At 46.4% G+C, this 20,626-nt stretch overlaps 1 protein-coding gene across 2 annotated transcripts in view; it reads left to right on the top strand.

Annotated features, from left to right (window-relative positions):
• The window catches only part of Vps50 (vacuolar protein sorting 50), a 220,625-nt gene that overhangs the window by 93,590 nt on the left and 106,409 nt on the right, over nucleotides 1-20,626 (top strand). The gene's annotated exons all lie outside the window — the stretch shown is intronic.

Raw genomic sequence — 20,626 nt, 5'->3', positions numbered from 1 at the left:
TAGTCGAAGTAGTGGTCAACGTAAGTGAAACGTCGAGGTGGTGAAGACCAGCGGCTGCGGCAGGGGTGAGAGATGTGCCCAATACGGAGTACGTGAAACAGATCGGCCCATCGTCGGGGTGCACCACTCATCAGGATTGCGGGAGGGACGGGGCTCGAACTCTGGTTTTCCACGGTGCGGCTACAGGGGACACCCAAGTTGGCAACCTCTGGACGGACGACGGCTTGAATGAGAAATATAGTCGCTAGGTTGCTGTTCGAGAAGGGCGGGTTGGATGTAGCAGAAGCGAGCGCTTCCAGTTCATGATGCACGATGCAAGTCACGTTTTCAGTGTTTGAAGGCTGCCTTAGGGTTGGCAGATCCTCGCACGGGGGGTTAGGGTGGTTTTGGGGAGCCGGTCAAAGCGATGTGCATTGCATCGGTGTTTGGCCTGCTCGAAATGTCGACAAACCTGCAGAACAGAGTCAACCGTAGAACAGTCCTGACAGAGCAGAAGATTGAAGGCATTGTCGGCTATTCCTTTGAGGATGTGCCCCACCTTATCAGGTTCTGTCACGTCTTTTATCAACCTTTCGGCACAGGGCCAAAACGTCTTGGATATAGGTGATATAAGGCTTGGTAGATGTCTGGGCTCGAGTGGCGAGGCCCCTCTTCGCGGCGATTGGAACAGGTCACGGAGTTTTTTTTTGTAAACATCTCAGGAGAGAATATCTGCTTCGTGCGTTTCGAACTACGCGCCTGCCGTGCCAGTGAGGTAGAAAGAAACATTGGCCAGTATAAGCATGGTGTCCCACCTGTTGTGCTGGCTAACATGCTCATAAAGCGAGAGCCAGTCCTCGACATCGACCTCATCTGTACTGCAGAATGAGCCAGTGTCACTGGGGTGGGCTACGACGACAATTGGAGTTGCGTTGGCAGATGGAGCCGTGTCGGTTGTCATTGTAACGGTTCCGAGGTGACGGCTGCTGCAGATATTCAGCATCAGATCGTGTTGAACCTGCAACCTCCACCAAAATGTTACGGGGACGGGCGGAACTCGGCGCAAAGACTTCAGGAGCCGTGTAGCATCCACTCTGTCAGCGTCGTCGTCTTTCAGGACACTTCGTCGTCCACGCGCTACTTGGTCATCGTCATTGTCTGTGAGCACACCACTTCGGTCACGCGTTTCCCGGTAACAATATAATACATTTGCTCTATTCAACAGAATTGCGCTACAAAAGCAAGAAATGAAAAGTGTATATAACAAAAACTGCTCTGCAAAGAATCAGTTTTCACACAAAAAACTGCAGTTACGCAAATTGAACCCCATTAATTTGGATTTTTGGATAACTCGAACTGCACCACTTGGCTTGGCCAAGCTCAATAGGGAATCTGCGCTGCCCAGGGGGCACGCTTAAAATGAGACACCCAGTGTCACCTGGTTTCAAAATGAGCAAGCGTATAGTAGGACAGAGCACGCCGCACGTCATGCTGTGACTGCGCCCATCGGCGGATCGTGAGCTTTCTATTTCGTGCATAATGCTTTTATCACAGATTTAATGTTCTGAAGAACTTGGCGCTTCCTTTTTTGATTGACTTAAAGGCGCAATCTGACCTCCCGTGACCTGACGAGCCACGCCACCGCTGCATTATTGAAGCTATAACGTCGCTACGCGCAGGTTTGAAATGGTTCTCGTGAGGCGTCTTTTTTTTTTTTCTTGCAAATGGGGCGCTTGCAAAGTGGAGTGTACCCGCACTGTGAATTACGTGCGCACTTTCTAGCAAATAAGATACACCTGCTTTGAAGATTCGCTAGTGGAGGGTCAAAATATCACAGCAAAATGATGGTTTGGTTTGGTTTGCGGGGTTTAACGTCCCAAAGCAACTCAGGCTATGAGAGACGCCGTAGTAGCAAAATGAAACGACCTCCGTACTATATCAACATTCGGTAGGATTTGGGAATACTACGCACGTTAAGCGCATTGAACACGTGCGGTACTTAGTTACTGCTCTTTTGAGGAACAGTAATGATTCAACAGCTTCATGATGAGAAATTTTGTCGACCAAAAAAGTGCCTTGTGTGTCGCGAAATATAATGCACCGTTATTTAAGGCGATGCTGTTGAACGCATCTGTAGAGAAACAAAGGCCTGCAGTCGTGTTTCGACACTTGCCTGTTTACGACAGCGAACGACTAGCAATTGATGGGTTTAAATGTATTTTGTTCATTCATCAAAGCGATCATACAGCGAGATATTTACAATAGGCAAGTTGTTTTGGATTGAACATGAAGAATATCTACGTATAGATTTGTACTTGTGATAAACTATTGCACGAACCTATTCAGTGATACATCAGCCACCAAACAAAAATTAGCTCTTTCTGCGCTTTCTGTGCTCCTGAAGCAATACATCTTTTATTCGAAGCAAACAACGAATGAAATAATTCTCTAATTTGAGAGCTGTTGTCACGCACGACTCACTTACTGACCCATTTCGAAATTGTTAAGGTTCAATAGCGATTTGTGATAGTTTAAATCAGAAAGAAGTCTGAAAGCATCCCGGTTAGGGCATCACCCGACTTTGCGTATTCGGTTAGGTGGTTAACGCTCTTGGTTTTCATCTATAGATGAACGCAATATGCACGCCAGGACGCCACTAACTTTCGGCCTTTGTTGACTTTAAGTTGCCGTCCATCTTGCAACGGCCCCACTAATGTGCACGAGCAATGCTCAACGATCCGATGCTTTCGCGTGAGCCTCTAGCTCACGCCCACCCTAAAAGGCGCCCTTCACAAAGCGTTCTCATCAGATTGCGCAAATGATAAAAGCGAATAAACAGAACGCTATATGTGCGCCACGGCAGCCGAAGCCACGCGCAGTGAGCAGCACTCAAACGAGAAGCTCAACAATCCGTACTCATCTAGTCTCCTGAATCCAGCTGAGTTCTACCGCCACTGTGTTTTGTACGACTCGGTGGAATAGAATACAAAGAAATCTTTTTATCATTACCAAGCGCTTCTAAAAGCAGCAGCATGTCTTCGGTTTCGCGATAAATTAGCCGCTCTTTAGCGCCTCCAACCGTGGCAGTCTCAGCCGTCCTACCAAGATAGTGGCGCGGCAGCCACTAGGTGGCACTAGCGGTACACGGAAAACTCCAGCGCAGGTTCCCTATAGAAGCCTATATATAAAAAAGCCCATTAATTTGAATGTGACTCTGTTCTGCCACTGCAATTTGAACTATGTGCTTTAACTATGCCACAATAGGGTGGCATAGTTAAGGAGTTGTATGCCTTCAAAATGCACACTTGTTAGGCTGCGTCCAGGTACGAGTGGCACTGAAAGCGATTGTCAAACCAGCACTCCTCAAATGTAACGGCATGTTGCAAAGTTGACCGCGCACCTCTGACACACGCACAACAAGTGTGCCCAAACATGGATGGCCTCGTCTCCAGTGATAAGCAGAGTAATTGGTTTTGATTTCGCTTTTATGAGCTTGATGCCATTTGTGGCACCCCGCAACCGATCGCAATTGCGAGGCGTTCTGTATTCTCGCTGGCAGTACTGGTTATTTTTCGCACTTATGCCTGCGTGGTTCTTCCATTGTTCTGAAAATGTGGGCTCATTAAGTGCTGTTACACACAACCTGTGGCGAAGCCTTGCTCATGATGCACTGCTTGTGAGGGGTCACTGGCACTACCTTGTCAGACCGTCAAAAATGTGAGGGGGGGGTCTCACCATTTCTGCTTTAACCCTGCTGACAGTGTTCACACAATAAAGCATCAATGGCAATGCGAAGAATAGTCACTGTAGTGCTGTTCAGTTGTATGAAAATAAGAGGACCATTGTGCCCGATTTTCGCCATGTAAAACTACTTGCATAACTCTTACCGTTATGCAAGTTATACAAGCATTACCGTTACTGTGGCTACTATCACCCCCCACCCACACTTTTTTGCGGCCTCTTTGAGCGAAATTCGAATCCACGAGAATTTCACATATTTTCATTATCATATATTACGAATCTGCATGAAAGTAAGATTGTATCATTCACCACCGCGATGTGCACCATCCTCCCGGATCTCTGGTGTTGCTCTGGCTTCCGTGCCGTCGTGTGGGGTTGTGTCAAAAACTTCTGCCCCACTACACAGGTCCTTACCGTGTACTACGCCCAGTGACCGAAGTGACCTATAAGATTTCACCGCTCTACCCAAAGTCACCGACTGCTACACCCACTTCCGAAATCGTACATGTCGCCCGCCTTAAGCCATATTACTCCCCCTCCACATCGCACGCCTAATACGCACCGGGACGTTGCCTTTTGTCGAGGGGGGTAGTGTTACCTGGAAACGCGGGACCAAAGTGATGTGCTCACTGACGAAGACGACGACCGAGGAACACGGGCACGACAAAGCGTTGAGAAAGAGGACGACGCTGACAGAGTGGACACTGCACGGCTACTGAAGTCTCAGCGTCGAGTTCAGTCCATCGCAGTGCTGTTACATTAAGTACATCCCCGTAACAATATGAAAATGCATTGCTTCTATAGGATACTGGCCGGGAACGAAACAAAATCACATTATGCTGAAAAAGCGAGATTGTATCAACAAGATTTCACTGTGTGTGATGCAAGTCGAAAAATGAGTTCTTTCTCATGAAAGTAGCACAAGGCTTCTTGTTAGTCCTGGGAGATGGTGGGCACCTCCTGGTGAGCTGAGTACAGTCGAACCCGGATAATTCGAATTTTGATTATATTGAACTCACGGAATATCCCCTTAAAAATTCCATGTAAAAGTATATGAAAGCTGCGTCGTATATCGAATTTAATATCATTAGTCGGTCGATATATCGAATTCCGCACCACACATTGGATGGTGTGTCTTTTTCAAAGATGATCGCATCACCCTTAGCCGTTTGCCGCATGACATGTGCCACGCGTGGAAGGAATGAGAGGGCACAGTTCAGCGACGGCTGGTCTAGAGCAGCGCTGCGCCCTTTCCCCAAAGCCGAGCGCATCTGCGGTGATCGCTGTCGCATGCCAGCACGTGACGTTTGCAAGTCGTGCATGAAGGAACGAGAGGGAACCAATGTAGCCATGGTGTTCGGAAGAGGGGAAAACCGCAATGGAGTGAAGCGCAAGGGTGTGCCCACTCTTCTGCCGAGCTTTATCTCTCCCCTTCGTCTCTCTTTCCCCGGTCTTCGTTCGCAGCAGCACATACTACGCATGCGCAGATAAGCCAGCTCGGCCCGTGGCAGACGCTTTCTCCAGTGGGTGTTGTGAACGCTCTGCGCGGGGCGGCTGACATGCAATGCGCCTCTCGTGTAGAAGTGGCAGTTTTATTTATTTATTTATTTTTTTTGCTGGAGTCGTTCATCCTTGCCGTTGTGCTGAAAGTGCGATGTAGCATATGCTATGGCGGCTGCGGACGTTAAGGAGCAGCAATTTTTTTTTTTTGCGAGAGTCGTCCTTACTTGTCGTGCTGAACATGTGGCGTAGCATAAGGTATGGCGGCTGTGGATGTTAAAAAGCGGCAGAAATTTTTGTTCTTATTCTTTGTTTGCGTGAGTCGTCCAGTCTTACATCTATTAATCAATGAAAGCATGCGGTCAGCTGCGATCATGACACTGACTCTTGCAGCTATTACACTTTCCAATGATTTTGTGGCAGTGGATTGCGCTCGCCCCAAGCACGGCGTGATAAATCGAACCAGGCTTGTGCAATCAAGCCATCACAGGCACTCTGACAAGTTCGCTCCCTGCCACCGCAGGATCTATCAAAAGTATAGTCAAAAGATAAACACGCCGTGACGTTATCATTGCGCAGCAAATTGGCGCGCTGCCAATAAATGAGCTGCAGATGCGCAGTCGAAACGGAGGGACGTGGCACTGAACTCATTTTTTTTTTTTTTCAAATTCTCGTGGGCAAAAGTGGGGGGTGGGTTCATTATGCAAGTGGGCTGATCGCGCGACAGATACAGTATCATTTTTCACTATCGCAAGTGGTGTCTCAAGCCGATTGTTGTATATTGAATTATCGATATATTGAACTATTTCGCGATCCCCTTCGAGTTCAATATATCCGGGTTCGACTGTATACAGGGCAGTCCACTTATAACAGTATTGGGAAAACCGGAAAATTGGAATATTATAACTAGATATCGTCATATCTGGAGCAGCGAAAAAGAAAACTAAAACAAGAGAACACACCCACATAATTCTACATGCATGTAGGCTTGCCTACTTACCAGCGATGAGTGAATCATATTGAAAAATGTGAATCGCCGTAAAGAGCACTATTAAGTGGCGGCATAAAGTGAGCACTCTTCTGCCCCGTCCTCACTTGCAACCTGTAGAGGGATTAATGGGACAAGGAGCAGGATGAAAATAGTCGATTGCTATTTATTGCACTTGAAAATAATACAGAACGTGCCGGCTAGCAATGCATCAACAAGGTCTTCCTTAGAAAAGCAAAGCTATGTAAGAAGGACTTCTGACTCACCCGTTGGGGAATGGGGTGCGAATGCGGGCGCGGACATTTGCATGCACCGGGAATATGGTGGCAGAGATCTCTCATGTGCGCCGCATGCCGCGGCAGGTGGTGAGAACATGCGGCATTTACAGGTCGCTTTGCTGTTGAGAAGACAGGCGGTCATGCATGACGGGTGCGCCATGTACTCCGTGCCAGCTATCCCTTGGCAGGGAGAGCCGGCGGGAGACGACCGCTTGCATTGCCGGCTGGATCCAGAAGCTCCCTGTCATCCACTCGCGGGAATCCGCGTAGACATCTTGATGGCGCACCCATCGCTGGTTCTCCTTCCCCCAACGGGAGGTAATTACTTCCCGGCCCGCGCTGCCACGACGCTCGCTGTTGTGGTGGCGATCGGTCACGGTGAAGGGGGAGGAAACTGGTTTTCCACAAAACAGGATACATAAGTAGACATAATATTTCTTATGCATACTTAAAAATTTCGGAACTTTGCACTTTCTTGAGCGGAAACTTTAAATCGTCACGAGTATTGCTTTCAGTAGTGCGTACACTGGCAGAAGTCCTTTCGTGTGCACAGAAACCAGCCAGCGACTAGATGAACTGCGGGACATCTTCAGCCCTGATGATTGTTAAAATCATACCTGAACTTATAACTTGGTCTGATGATTAGCTTTGTATTTATGTAGCCAGAAAAGCCTTAACAGCAAACTATTTTATTCCATGGAGGATTTGTGTGTGGCAGTTGCTGCAGATTAGTTGTATCTGATTCTAGTAAAAACAGTAATAATAAAATCTAAATTTTGTACAAGGCCGTTCATCAAAATGGCCTTGTACAAAATGGTGCATTTATACCGTATTTACTCGCATAATGCTCACACTTTTTTCGCGGAAAATTGATGCTAAGTTGGGGGTGCGGTAATTATGCAGGGAAAATTTTCGAGCAAATGTTTTAGAGTGCTAACAGCAAATTTAAATAGGTGCGAATCGGGATTCTTGGGTCAGGTAATAACCAAAACATTACTTTCAAACAGAACTTACCCTTGTTATAAAAGTACAGGGTCCCAAAAGCACTTTATTTACCGCACGAAGCCTCATCATCACTCCCCGCGTTCCATGGTATAATGCTCACAGCAGACTACACAGTTCTACTCTTGATCAGAGACTTGATCCGAGTCCATGTCGACACTGCAATCGCTGTCTCCAGTAGCGTACTACGCAGAACTCGTTGACGTCGAAGTGCCTGCTGGCAGCATGGTTGCCATGCTGTAGCCCGTACTAGAAAGCTTTCAGCTTAAAAGCAGCTGTATAACTTGCGTACCGCCCCACCACGATGCGGCACCAAGAACACGGTAGACGGTGGAACAAAGCAAGCAACACGGACAGAACGAAGGAACAATAACAATGAGATGCAGAGACATTTTGCAAAATGGCAACGACTGCGCGCAACATGGAGGTAAAAAAAAAAAAAAAATGATGAGCATAACCGATGATGATGATCTACCCGAGCACGCTATCGCCACCGGGTGGCACGTGCACACGAGGCCAGCTAGGTTCAGTAGCGCTCCAAAGATGGCGCTTGTTACTACTAGCAGACGACTCTCGCGGTGGTAATGGGATGATTATGCGAGGAAAAAAAAATTCCAATTTTTGACGCCCTATGTGGGGGGTGCGAGCATTATTCGAGTAAATACGGTAATGACCTATCTGGTGCACCCACGATGGCAGTGCCGCTTTCTGCCGAGAGAATTTTTTGTCGACTGATTTGTTGCGAATGTTGCGTCTCCTCCATTTGTTTTTTCCACTCTGTACCATATTATCCTTGCCATCCAAGGCGACATTCTTCAATGTTTTTATTGCAGGCAACATGCAAGCAGGCATATGACAGATGAAATATAATGCAGGGAGCGCATTTGATACGTTTGATGACTCATGTCTTTGGCTGAGGTGTAGTGAATACCATAGCTGAGGCACACGGCTCCCGAGGCGCATTGCCTCCATGTCAGGAAGTAGTGTACGTCAAACACGGCACTTGTAGAACATCCCTAAGTGAGTCAGACAAATGTGAAAAACACATGCTGAGTGCTTTCTTTCTCTGGGGAATCGGCAGACCTTGGAGGTTGCATAGAAAGGAAACCAGCGAAAACAGACACAGGACAAGAGCAAAGGAGGCACCGTTGGCTTTGCTCTTGTCCAGCGTCTGTTTTCGCTGTTTCCTTTGTATGCATTACGAATCAACTAGCCCAGCAGTTTAATCTTGGAGGCTATCCTACCTTAGCACAAATGGTGGGTAACTAGGGACGACAGCGCATGCTCCCAAAATGTTAGGATTATGGTGGTGCAGGTTTGTCAGGCACCACACCTTAGCTCTATGCTTGCCAGTTTCGATGTATACATTATAGAGCTTTGGCTAGGCGCACAAGTTGTCGGCTGGTGGGTGCGTAATTCCAGCACGAATAAATTTGTACTGCGATTGCTATCACATTCAACGTTTCTCAAATGTGCCCATTTGAGTTGCTTCGTCTCTTTTTTTTTTTTCGATCTTCATTGAAGCTTGCTTTCAGTCATTATAGAGTGCGTCCATTAAAACTTTTCTGTTCGCGCCTATTCCCATCAATAGTCCGCTATTAATGGTTTCACGATTCGAATTTTCCCGCTTTTAAAGCGCTCCTTGACAAGTGGCATCATCCAATGGGAAATAGAGGAACCCTTCTTTCAGTTTTGCTTTTGGTATTTTTTCCGCCGTGCCGCGCCTGTCCTGAGGGTCTGTGGAGTCAGGTGATCGGCGCTCCTTGTTTACATCATGGCGTCGACATTGAGCGCTCCTGCTTTCGCGCGTTTCTGCAGAAGTTGATGCATTGGAGAGCATTACCACGCTCCATTGTAGTGCCACCATGGAGACCCAACCCAACAAGTCTCAATCAAACGTACAGTACTTCACAAGTGGTGGCCAGCTGAATGCGAGACAGCTCATGAATGCACAGAAGTTACACGAATGCTGCTGAGTCGGCTGAGTGCATGGAGCCGAAGCATCCATGAGACATGTGGCCCCACAAGTGCATTCTACGTACCTAAAAATGCGAAGAGAACGCTGTCATTCATTTTTTGTTGGAAAGACATAGGGCTTAGAGCCCACATCGCGAGACCTTAATTGAAAATCGCCCAAAAATTCACCGTGTCACCAATAATAATGTTGCACACCGCGGTCCCTCTTCTGGCGCCACCATGTGGCTGAACCATATCTTGGCACATGGCCGAGCGTCTTATTTGCTCTCAAGCTTCGCCTCATTAAAAGACCAGCTGGGTTGCTCTGCTGCTTGCCACATTTGTAGTTGACATTTGGTGGAGGTGCTGGGCAAAATCCCATGTACGTTGATCAAGAAGATGTCAGTGGCGCTGCTTACTGAGGCGCGGGCGTCCCTCCCGTCCATAAAGCGAGCTGTCGCCTCTGAGGCCTCCAATTCGAGTTAAAGCCGCCGACCACACCGGTACGAGCTATGACATGCACTGCGAGCAGCCAGACAAGGCAGTACTCCGGCAACACCCCACCGTTCGTCCTTCTTGCACCTGGATCACCGCCATCATATCACGGTGACCGGTTTGAGGATGTGGAGGACTCGTCGACCAGTTTTGATTGTGTGGCCGTGTTCAACCAATGGGACGACGAGCGGAAGATGATGAACGTGTACTTTGCGCTGCAAGGCTCGGCCAAGCCGTGGCTTGAGAACCACGAGGCATCCTTTGCTAACTGGGCAGCTTTTTGTTGTGAGTTACAACATTCAGCTCGAGTGCAAGAAAGTAAAATGCAGAGATTACCATTCATTCGAGATCTCAGCAGTCAAATGAGAGCATGGCCATGTTTGTTGAGGACATGACGCGGCTTTTCAGTTGGGTCGACCCTATCATGCCTGAGGCAACGAAGGTGTGGCACCTCTGCGTGCGGTGAAGGAACAGTTCACTTTGAAGGTAGCACAAAAAACGAGGACCAAAGAGTAGAAGGACACAGCACAAGCGAAGGAACAGTTGTTTGCGGACCTCATTCACGACCCTCCAAGAACTGTCACTGATTTCGTGAAAGAAGCTGCAAGCATGTAACATTCAGTACAGGAACGGAGTGCCCAGTATGGCCGTCAGGCAAGCTTAGCGGCCACACACTACTCTGCATCCGTGCCAGCAGCCAGGGATGAAACATTGCGAGAGCTTGTGAGGAGCATTGTCCATAATGAGCTGCAAAACCTCCGCATGGATGCTTCATCTGCAATGATGTCTTCTACCGGGGACGTCATATGTGATGAAATCCGGCGAGCAGTGCAGCCACCACCAGCACCACTACCGGAGCTATGCATTATGACTTACAGCGATGTCCTACACCAGCCTGCCACTGAGCCACATGCGTTTCGCCCTGTTGGCAGACCACCTCCTCGCTACCTGTGCCCTGTTGAGCAGCAACAAGACCTGCGTCCCACTATCGGCAAACCGCACTTGTGGCGCACGCCCAACAGACGGCCGCTCTGTTATCACTGCGGGGAACCTGGCCATATTCTTCGCAATTGCGCATACCGGAGGATAAGTTTGAGAGATTTCCACAGAACGTGCCTCAACCCCGCTACGATGAAAGACCGAAGGAAATTGAGGGTTACCTGGCCACTCATGAGCTGCACTCGACGTCACCGCAATGGCAATCGCGGCGATCATCATCCCCGAGGCGCTTTGCTTCACCCAGTTGATCCAGGAAAACTAAACATGGCAACCTCCAGGGGTGAGGCTGTTGCTACTGCTCAGATTCAACAGCCTCCACCCAACAATTTGACGTGACGGCCTGAGCGGCAACGGTCCAATTCGACGAACTTACCGACGTGCTGCGAATGCATAGCTTCCACTGAAATTTCTGAACTGCCGACAGTTGTGACGTGAATGCACTAGTGAATACTGACGCCGATTTTTCTGTCATGAGCAGCCATCTAGCCACGACACTCCGTAAGGTTTCAACGTCTTGGTCTGGGCCAACGATGCCTCCGTGCGCGAGCATGTTTGTCTCAGTCGAATGTGACCACAGCACCGGCACGCGTGGCATTGCTGAAGCGAACATGTCACTGCTTCTCACTGAATAAGTTTGTGTAGCTCGGAGCCTTGTTGAACTTTTCAATGGGCGAGCTGAATTCCTAGTGACCAACTTCACGTGTGAACCCCAACATTTGACAACAAATACAACAGTCGCTTATTTTGAAGAACTTGGAAGTGTATAGACCTTATGCAAAATTGCTGCCATCTATCGGATCTTCTGCGAACCGTGCTACGCGACGCCATGTTCAAGGGTTGAGTGCGTCGGCTGCGCTTACGGCTGCTGACGTCGCATTAGCTGCGTCTGCTTTGTGCCGTGATTTCTGTGTATTTGTTCGAATTCAAAGCAAAAAATGATGGAATAAATCGTCTTGTCCACGCTGCCTACATTTCAATTTTACTTCGTGAAGCGATACTGCACTGCCAAAACTTCTTGCGAACGGTGGTAACAGCGTAGCTACAAATGGCAAAACCTTCGTTGTTGCTCCGGGGCATTCCTTGATACGCTACTCAAATATGCGTCCATGAAAGTGCAAAACATATTGATATTGCTTCCGAGTGTAAAACATTTCCGCGATGTCATTACGCGTACACGAAGGAGCTTAATGTTGTTTCATGTTTTTTTTCTTCTTTAAATATAGGACTGATGCCTAATAAACACTGCGCTCTGATGGACCTTCACAGTTCCCATGTGAAGCGCGCGCACTACTGTTCCCATCCTCTGTCGGAACGTTTAGCAACTGATGTATCTCGTTATGTAATCAACGATATAGCAGATCCCATATTCTATATGTTATTGGCTAAAACCCCCAACCACATGAATTTACCGGCGAAATGCGACAGGTCAACGACGTGATTCCGTGCACGCTGATCCTCCTCAGATATGTAGCTCCTGTTGCGTCACATCGTGGTTCTATTTCGTGAAAATCAATATATAGCAGATACTGCTACCTGCGAAGTCACATTGCAGAGGTCTGCCTTATACCCAGACGCAATGTCAAGCTCCTTCGTGGACGCGTATTCGAGCAGTGCTTTGTGCAATGCGCAGTTTTTGCACCAAAGTCTTTCTCCTCTTCAATACCGCATTTTTTCTTTTTCTTTCCGTCATTCTTGACGGTATTGAAGTATTTCAATTGTTTTTCGTTGTCCATGTCAGGGATTAGCTCAGTAGTGAGACAGGGGGGGGGGGGGGGGGGGGGGGGGGGGCGGGCAAAGGAGGTTTAATGGCTTTCTTTGCTTGTGAAGATATCGAATGAAAAAACTAATCGCACTGCATTCTCTTGCAATATTCCACACTAGCGACATTCTTCAGGAAATTGTTTTGCGAAAATGTAGCGAACATATACGGGCTATCTAACGTTTAATGGCAGTTTTCTTTTTATAGCTGCCGAACATATTTTGCAAAGTCCGAATTTGTGGGGCGTCCACTCAGTTGACACCTGAAAGAACACAAATGTTTTCAGTGTGGAGCTGTGGTGCATGGGATATTTTTTTTGCCATATTGCAAAACAACAAACATTATTTGCCAGCAGCAATTCAGGGAAGTAGTAGAATGTACCAAGCAATGGGCATACAGAAAATGTGATGCATACATGTATAGGGCTGGGTACTTTTAGACAAAATAAAGTTGGAAGACATGTATGCGCTCATTCTTGCTTCTACTGCGATAGCCGTAGTAGCAAACCTCACTGCTAAGCGCGGTAAGGCTCGCTACAAACGATATTGCTCTGTGGATAGTGTCAAATGGTTGACAGTTTCAATCTCTACCTCATTACACTGTTTTTCATGGCACTCCATGAAGGTTAGACGAAGAAACGGCATTATTCAGGGATATGGATGGGAGAAAAGAAAACTGGCATGGTCCAAATTAAGGCGTAACTCCTTTTCGATGCACCTCACACAACTCGCAGAAAAAAAAAAAATCTGGCACTAATAAAAAAAGCAAACAGCGCGGTGATCGCCATCACTATAGTAACAACAATCATGTGAACTCGCGGTAGACGAGAGCAGCTAAACGGTAGGGGCAGCTGCTGCCACGTATATACTCTGAGTCATTTCTTTTGCAGGTCATGTTCTGGAGACGCATCTTAGCAACTGAAGCCTGGACGTCGTCGACTATATTCGTTTCATCGATGAATCGAACGCGTAAAGACGTTAGAATATCGCGCTGGAATTTAAGAGAGCAGTCTGGCGCCTTTGAAGTGCCGAAACTTGTTCTATCTGGATACCTGGACGTATACATACAAACGAAATCTGTTGACAGCTTGTATGCATGAAAGCCTAAAAGCTGAGATGAATTGGTCCGACACGGAAATCAGGAACAACACACTTGCACATCTTTTATGCGAAAAGGCGATGCGCAGTCCGTCTACAGGCAAATTTAACACACCGTGAGCGATATAGTTCGTCTGCCTTAGCACCGGGTACTGATTTGCAATCTTCCAATGCATGCTAAAAAAGATATTTTACAATTGAGGCGTGCCGTTGATCGAAACTTGCCCCTAGCGCGACAACCACGCGAGAGCAGGTTAACACAAGCCTCAAGAAAAAAAAAGAAACAAAACTCAAGGAATATAACTTGCTGCTTCTTTTCTTCTACACCCTTATTCTAATTTCGCGTACAACAAGGGGCACAACAGTATGTCAATATTATCGGCAACAACGAGCATTAACGCAGAAGGCTGTGCAACCCCATATGCCGCTTGCCGCACCTCAATACAGCTACCCTTGAACATGGCGGAAACGCGCGCGGCGGCCGATAGATGGCAGCAATTTTGCATAAGGTCTATAGGTCAATGCATTTTATCCAATACATCAAACCTCAACAATGCGACGCCTACAGTCATTAAGACCGATGTGAACCCACACTTCTTGGCCAGTCAGAAACGCTGCATGGAGAATCTTGTCGATTCCTTTCACGACTGTTTTGCATCAACTTCCAAGGTCTGACAGACACTGCTAACGAAGCACCGAATTAAAGTTGCCGACGACCAATGACCACTATGTCAGCATCCTTACCGGGTGTCTTTAGAAGAATGTGATGCTATCTGCCGCCAAGGAACCGAAATACCCCAGGATGACGTCATCCAACCGTCGACGAACCTATGGTCCTCGCCTGTAGTTCTCGTTATGAAGAAGGATGGAACCTTAAGGTTCTGCGTGGTTCTGTGGTCCTTGTTCAGTGGCAGGACAGTGCAGAACACTTAATCACTTATGCCAATCGCACTTTCTGCCGTTCCGAAGTTAATTATTCAACGGAAAAGGAGTGGGGCCTTGCTGTTGTGTGAGCTGTCATGAAATTTCGTCTGTACTTGTACGGCTGTCCATACAAGTACAGACCATTTCTGTGTTGGCTGGGAAACCTGAAAGATCCATCGGGATGGCTTGCTCGATAGAGCCTTCGGTTGTTAAGAATTTGGCATTATACTATCGTGCACAAGTCCGGCCAGAAACACAGCAATGCAGCAATGCTCCGCCGCCTCAGCAGAGTGAACTGCGAGGCGCTCCCACAAGGCACTATCTGCTCCTCTCAACAGCCGATATCAGACATAGTTCATGTCGTCAGAATGAAGCCGCATTATAAGCATTAAACTCTTTCTAGGATCCAAACCAGAGCCAGGGACTTACCCGTATAATTTAAACCACTTATTCATCATTCCCCTACGTATGCGGCATCAGATCGATGCCTTTTGAAAGGGAGGGGGCAATGCCACACCGCTGTCCCTCTTTTGGCGCCACCAAGTAGTCGAACCGTATCTTGGCACATGGCCGAGGGCCGTCTTCTTCGTTCTTGAGCTTTGCCTCATTAAAGGCCAGCTGGGTTGTTCTGATCACCACGGGCCTCTGAAATTAGGCAATTTGACAAAAAGTAGCCACCAGTGGCAATCCTGTCGCGAATGCACACTCAGGCGATGGCAGTACGGGCGTAGTGCAGACAACGATTGTGTTAGTGATAGCGCTCCTTTCCTAACGCAAGCAATGCCCCCTTGCGTATTTACCTATACTGGTTCCTTCATGATGCCGTTTTCATGTCGTTCTCTTCTCAGTATCATATTTTTTATCAAAAATTCAGACAAATTATTGTGGTAAATATCTTCTGGGTGACCAGAAAGATGTATCCAACATTCTGCCAAAAATCGATCGTTATATATGGTTTATGTTTATATAGGGGCAATGGGAAAACTGACAAATCCGAAGAATTTGATCGTTGTAAAGGATATATTGTTATATCTGGTATCGTTATAAGTGGATTGCACTTAGTGCAAAATTTAAACACAAGATTACTGCCATATTTGAGTTGCAAAAACATCAAAAGGCACATGTTCTCCTCTTTATTATTATTTAGTGACCCCCAAATGAGAGTGCAAAATAGTTGGCATCATTAATATTGGTTGTCCAAATTTCGAGATGAAAATCAAGCAGTTAAGTTAAAGGACAACTCTTGTGGTATTTTCGTTGCTTTCAATTATTGATTGCACGTCCCTGTCTCTGACACAGCATTTTTCCATTTTTCCAGAAATATGCCATTTTTCAAATTCTATGTATGAACAGAAAGGAAAGTTTGGGTGAGTTGTAGGCTGTTCTTGATGAATGGGCGGGCTTTATCGAACATGGAGACACAGACAAAAAAAAAAAAAAAAAGCTAGTTCCACGTTTTTTAATCTCTGTGTCTCCATGTTCGATAGCGCCCACCCATTCATTTTATGCGTGAACTGTTTTTAGAAGGGAAAATAGCAAATTGAAACCGGTAGTGGTTTCATGGCCAGAAACGATGTTCTGCTTAGAATTGCTGGCGTCACGTACGGTATTGGAAAAACACTCACTGCACATTGAATGGCAGCAATACAGACTGGAAATCAGGACACAGTTCATAAAATGGCTAAGATGGCTAGATATAGAACTCAAAATTTGTTATTCACCTCGGGACTGGGAAGTGACGTGGGTATAATGTTTGCGACATTGCGAATACAATGTAGCCTGCAGAAATCGAATGAACTGAGGCCACGAAAACGATGCATATTAAAATCAAGTAGTGCATGAATGAATGATCACATGGCTTCCATATTTGGCGTCAGGACAGGCAGGAAAGCCTGCAGTAAATACTCTACCAGAATACATGAAGGTCAAAAAACTGTCGGAGTTGCCCTTTGTACAAAAGTACACAACACCAGCGCACATGTTGTGTTCTTGCTTGTCCTTTGTCAGCACTGTTTCTACCATGATCTTAGACTAACAACCCAAACTCTCCAGTCTTCTGAGTTGCCCTTTAGGTATTCGCACTGGAAAGCAGTAGAGGATGGGGTTTGTATCTTCTTTTATGATTTGACATGGTGGAGCCTGCTTACAGAGGGTTCAATCACACGTAAGAAAGCTTCACTACACGGACCAGCATACAGTTTCAGTGCATTGGAAGAATTGAAAAGCTTCGCACACAGAAGCGAGGTAAGTGCCTGTTGATGCTGAAACAATGAGGCATCTTCAAAAATAGTGCAAAGAAAAGAACGAGCCAGCACTAAATTGGTGCAAGATGTCTGCCCCACCATGGCCTGGTGGTTCCTTGAGGTCTAGCAGCCGGAGAGCAAGTACATTCGCATGGCACAGTGCCAGTCACAGGGGGCACCCCGACAGCTGTGTTGGAGCACTCGGTTAATGAGCATGCAACGCAAAATAGAAATGGGGTGCTCACTGCCTGTGAGGCAGACCGGGCAATGCTCTGAACACGTTCAGAAAAATGCTTCTGAAAATTGTGAATAATGATTGGAAAAGGTTTGATGTGTAGGGTTGGTTAATGAGAAATTCATGCTGAAGCAAACAAAACATGGCCACATCGTGAGTTGGCAAGTGACGGTCTTGACTTGTGCTATGCTTTGTCACTTCTGCTCTGGGTCGCTTAGCTTACCATTGTGAAAGGTACCACTGTGGTTCTGCATCTGATGGGCTTAGAAAGGAGGCCCTCAAATGGTGGTGTGTTCTACACAAAGCACATGTACTAGTCACTAGCATTTGAATAACCGACAGTCTCTACCTGGTACTGTGTATTTCGGCTTCTATGGTACTGTCTGCTGTTTTCTCCTACCACGGCCGGTCTCGAGGCAGAGCACGCTTCTCTTCTCTTACGGCCTCTCCAATGGGGTCTGTTTCCACCGCCCGCCGCGCCTCGGTGGGGTCGCCACCGCCCCACTGCTGCTCCTCCGCTACAGCCGTTCACGCGCAAGGGAAACGTGCGCTCGCTTTTAGCTTCGCCCGCGTCAGTTGCAACTGGCAGGTCCAGACATTTCGCTCCTTTAGAGCTATACAAAGGCCGTAATCAGCATCGAACATTTATCGTTTACGAGGAATAAAATACAGTTAACAATCCACTCGCGCGCGCGCGCCTTCGTCAGTGCGGTCGTGCACGGTCAAATGAAGCTTCGGGTACACTTCAACATTTTTTGCCCCTAAGTTTTGTACAAAAATAAATTTACCAGGTTATGCAATGTGCCTTTGAATGTTTTAATCAGGTGTAGCGCGACCTGACGCGAGTGCATGGTTAACTGTTGGGTGGAGATTCTGTCAACCGCTACCGTTTTCGTTTAATTCAAAAGAGGCACCGACGAAAATTCATGGCGCGTCTCAGATTCAAAGTAAAAAACAAAAATTTACTCATATAGTAAAAATGTCACTTGTCTAGTTGAGTCGGCTGTTCTAGCTTCGTTCAAAACATATCAATCGGTCGAAAGACAGAAGATGTATATGTATTCTCGCGACTACTTTTAATCAAGGAAATGTGCATAAACAGTTAAGCAGAACCGAAAAGAGCGGCAAACAATAAAAAAATTGTCCTTCAAAGTTACACAGTGCTCTACATATTCATCAATTCATCAAAATGCGACCTGCGTCTAGACAATTCAGTCTCAAAATCTTCCTGTACGGCTTGTGCACATAAGGAGTTGGCCTCTCGGTCTTCTCTGTCACTTTCCTGGTATAATTAATTGAGAAGAAGAATTCTGAGAAATTTTTCAAATATCAAAGAAGCGGACCTAATAACATAGCTGTTGCCAATTCCTTTCGGGCAACTCAGTGTTGAATTCTCAAATGCTGACGGATCAGGATCTTAAGTACTTCGAGAACATTTGTGTGTAGTAGGTGCATGGCAGCTTTTTCAAAAAAAAAAAAAAAGCTTGTCCAATAGGGCAACAAGCTCTGGTTTCGGATAATGCAGTCCACTAGAATATTGTCCTCGTAGAAGAGTATACCACATGGGGCTGCTTCTTACGCTAGTTTCAAGAAGAATAGCGCGAGCATCACACCCGAAGTTAACTAGTTAACTAAACGGTATATCCAGCGACGTAATGTAAATCGGAATATGTGACAGTGGGAAATGGAATGGTAGGAGATGCCATCACTTCCTTCAGTGCCTTGATTTTGCTCTCAGATGAAACGTCCGTCTTGACAATGTAGTCATGTGCCGCTAGCTGTTACGGCCCTCACATCTAGCATATGTAGTTCCCTTCCGCACATTAACTTAATTTCCTGAAGAGAGCCTCAATGGGTCGCTATATAGAGCTTGAAATGAGTCTTTAGTGAGTGTCCTTCTTTAACGCTTTAGAAATTTCTTGCATACTTTCGATATAGCAGGTGATCTCATTTGTAAGTGACTGCATCGAGTATCACCTTCGTCATTTATTGGCCTCTTTTTACCACTTCGAGCACAAGTGGTGTCATGGATATCAAACCATTTTTTTATTGTTTTCATATTAAGCTTAATATGAAAACATATTAAGAAGTGGAATATTATTTCATAATAATATTAATATTATTTCATATTAAGAAGTGGAAGCTGTGACAGATTTTCTCTTCTTGGGCTCCAAGATTACCTCGGAAGGAGACTGCAGCCATGAAATTAGGAGACGCCTGCTTCTGGGAAAGAGAGCAATGGTTAGCCTTGACCGCCTAGTAAAGAGCAGAGACATTAGTCTGCCAACCAAGATCCGTATAACTCGTGCTATGGTCTTTCCAGTTGTGATGTATGGATGCGAGACTTGGACTGTGAAAAAGGCTGACCGCCGAAGAATTGACGCGTTTGAATTGTGGTGCTGGCGAAGACTCTTGAGAGTTCCTTGGACTGCCAGAAGATCAAATCAGTCGATATTGTCGACCATAAACCCTGACTGCTCATTGGAGGGTCAAATTCTAAATTCAAAGCTCAGCTACTTTGGTCATATGATGAGAAGAGAGGAGTCGCTGGAGAAAGATTTGATGCTGGGAAAAGTTGAGGGTCGCCGGAGAAGGGGTAGGCAGCGAACGCAATGGTTAGATGGCATCCTCGAGGCACTGCAGATGAAGTTATGTGATGTTAGGAAGATAGTGAGAGACCGGAAAGCGTGGAGTGACATGGTCCATAGGGTCACGAAGAGTCGGACACGACTGAACGACTGAACTGAACTGATTAAGCTTAATATTACGTAAAAATTTCATTAAAACAATGTTTATTTGCAAAATTAAAATAAGGTTTATAATACCACACATTGGCTAATATATGAATTGTAATAACATTTAAAACTAAACCCTGCAACCTTTACTTTGACTGTTATACTAATACTTTATATCATGCAAGCATTTTGCCATTTTTATGAAATTATTTATGAAATTTTTATGAAATTATTTTCATCTTCGATGCTACATATGGATGGTTTCGCATCTAGTGCTCAAAGACGGTTTTGCTGTTGCAGACGAGTTGCTGTCATGTTAGCCTTGAAGAAGCTTCGATGTGATCACTGCTCATTCAGTTGTTTTTTTGTTCCTATTCTTAATTGTACAGGCTTAGGAAAAATTTGGATGAAAATGGACAAATGTAGCTACCATGCCACAATGTATGTCATGCTTGTCGAGCGTTTGCAACGACAGTGTTTTTTATATGTGTTCACCGACAGTGTTCACGTGTGTAGTACATTGACGACATGCCGCTGCAGCATCTACCTTCTGTGTTCTTTCATTTCGGGGCTACACTCACCGCGAAACTCGCGAGCAACAGCGCGAAACCAGGCGAAAGCCACCCGCTGCCGCTGAAGCAGACGCGGAGCGAACAGTGAGCAGGTCGCGCCCCTTGCGGCGGCGGAGAGCGTAA

This window comes from Amblyomma maculatum, chromosome 2, assembly GCF_055883805.1.
Source record: "Amblyomma maculatum isolate TAMU_Amacu chromosome 2, ASM5588380v1, whole genome shotgun sequence".
NCBI lineage: Eukaryota > Metazoa > Arthropoda > Arachnida > Ixodida > Ixodidae > Amblyomma > Amblyomma maculatum.
This window is presented reverse-complemented; position numbering and strand designations above follow the sequence as displayed.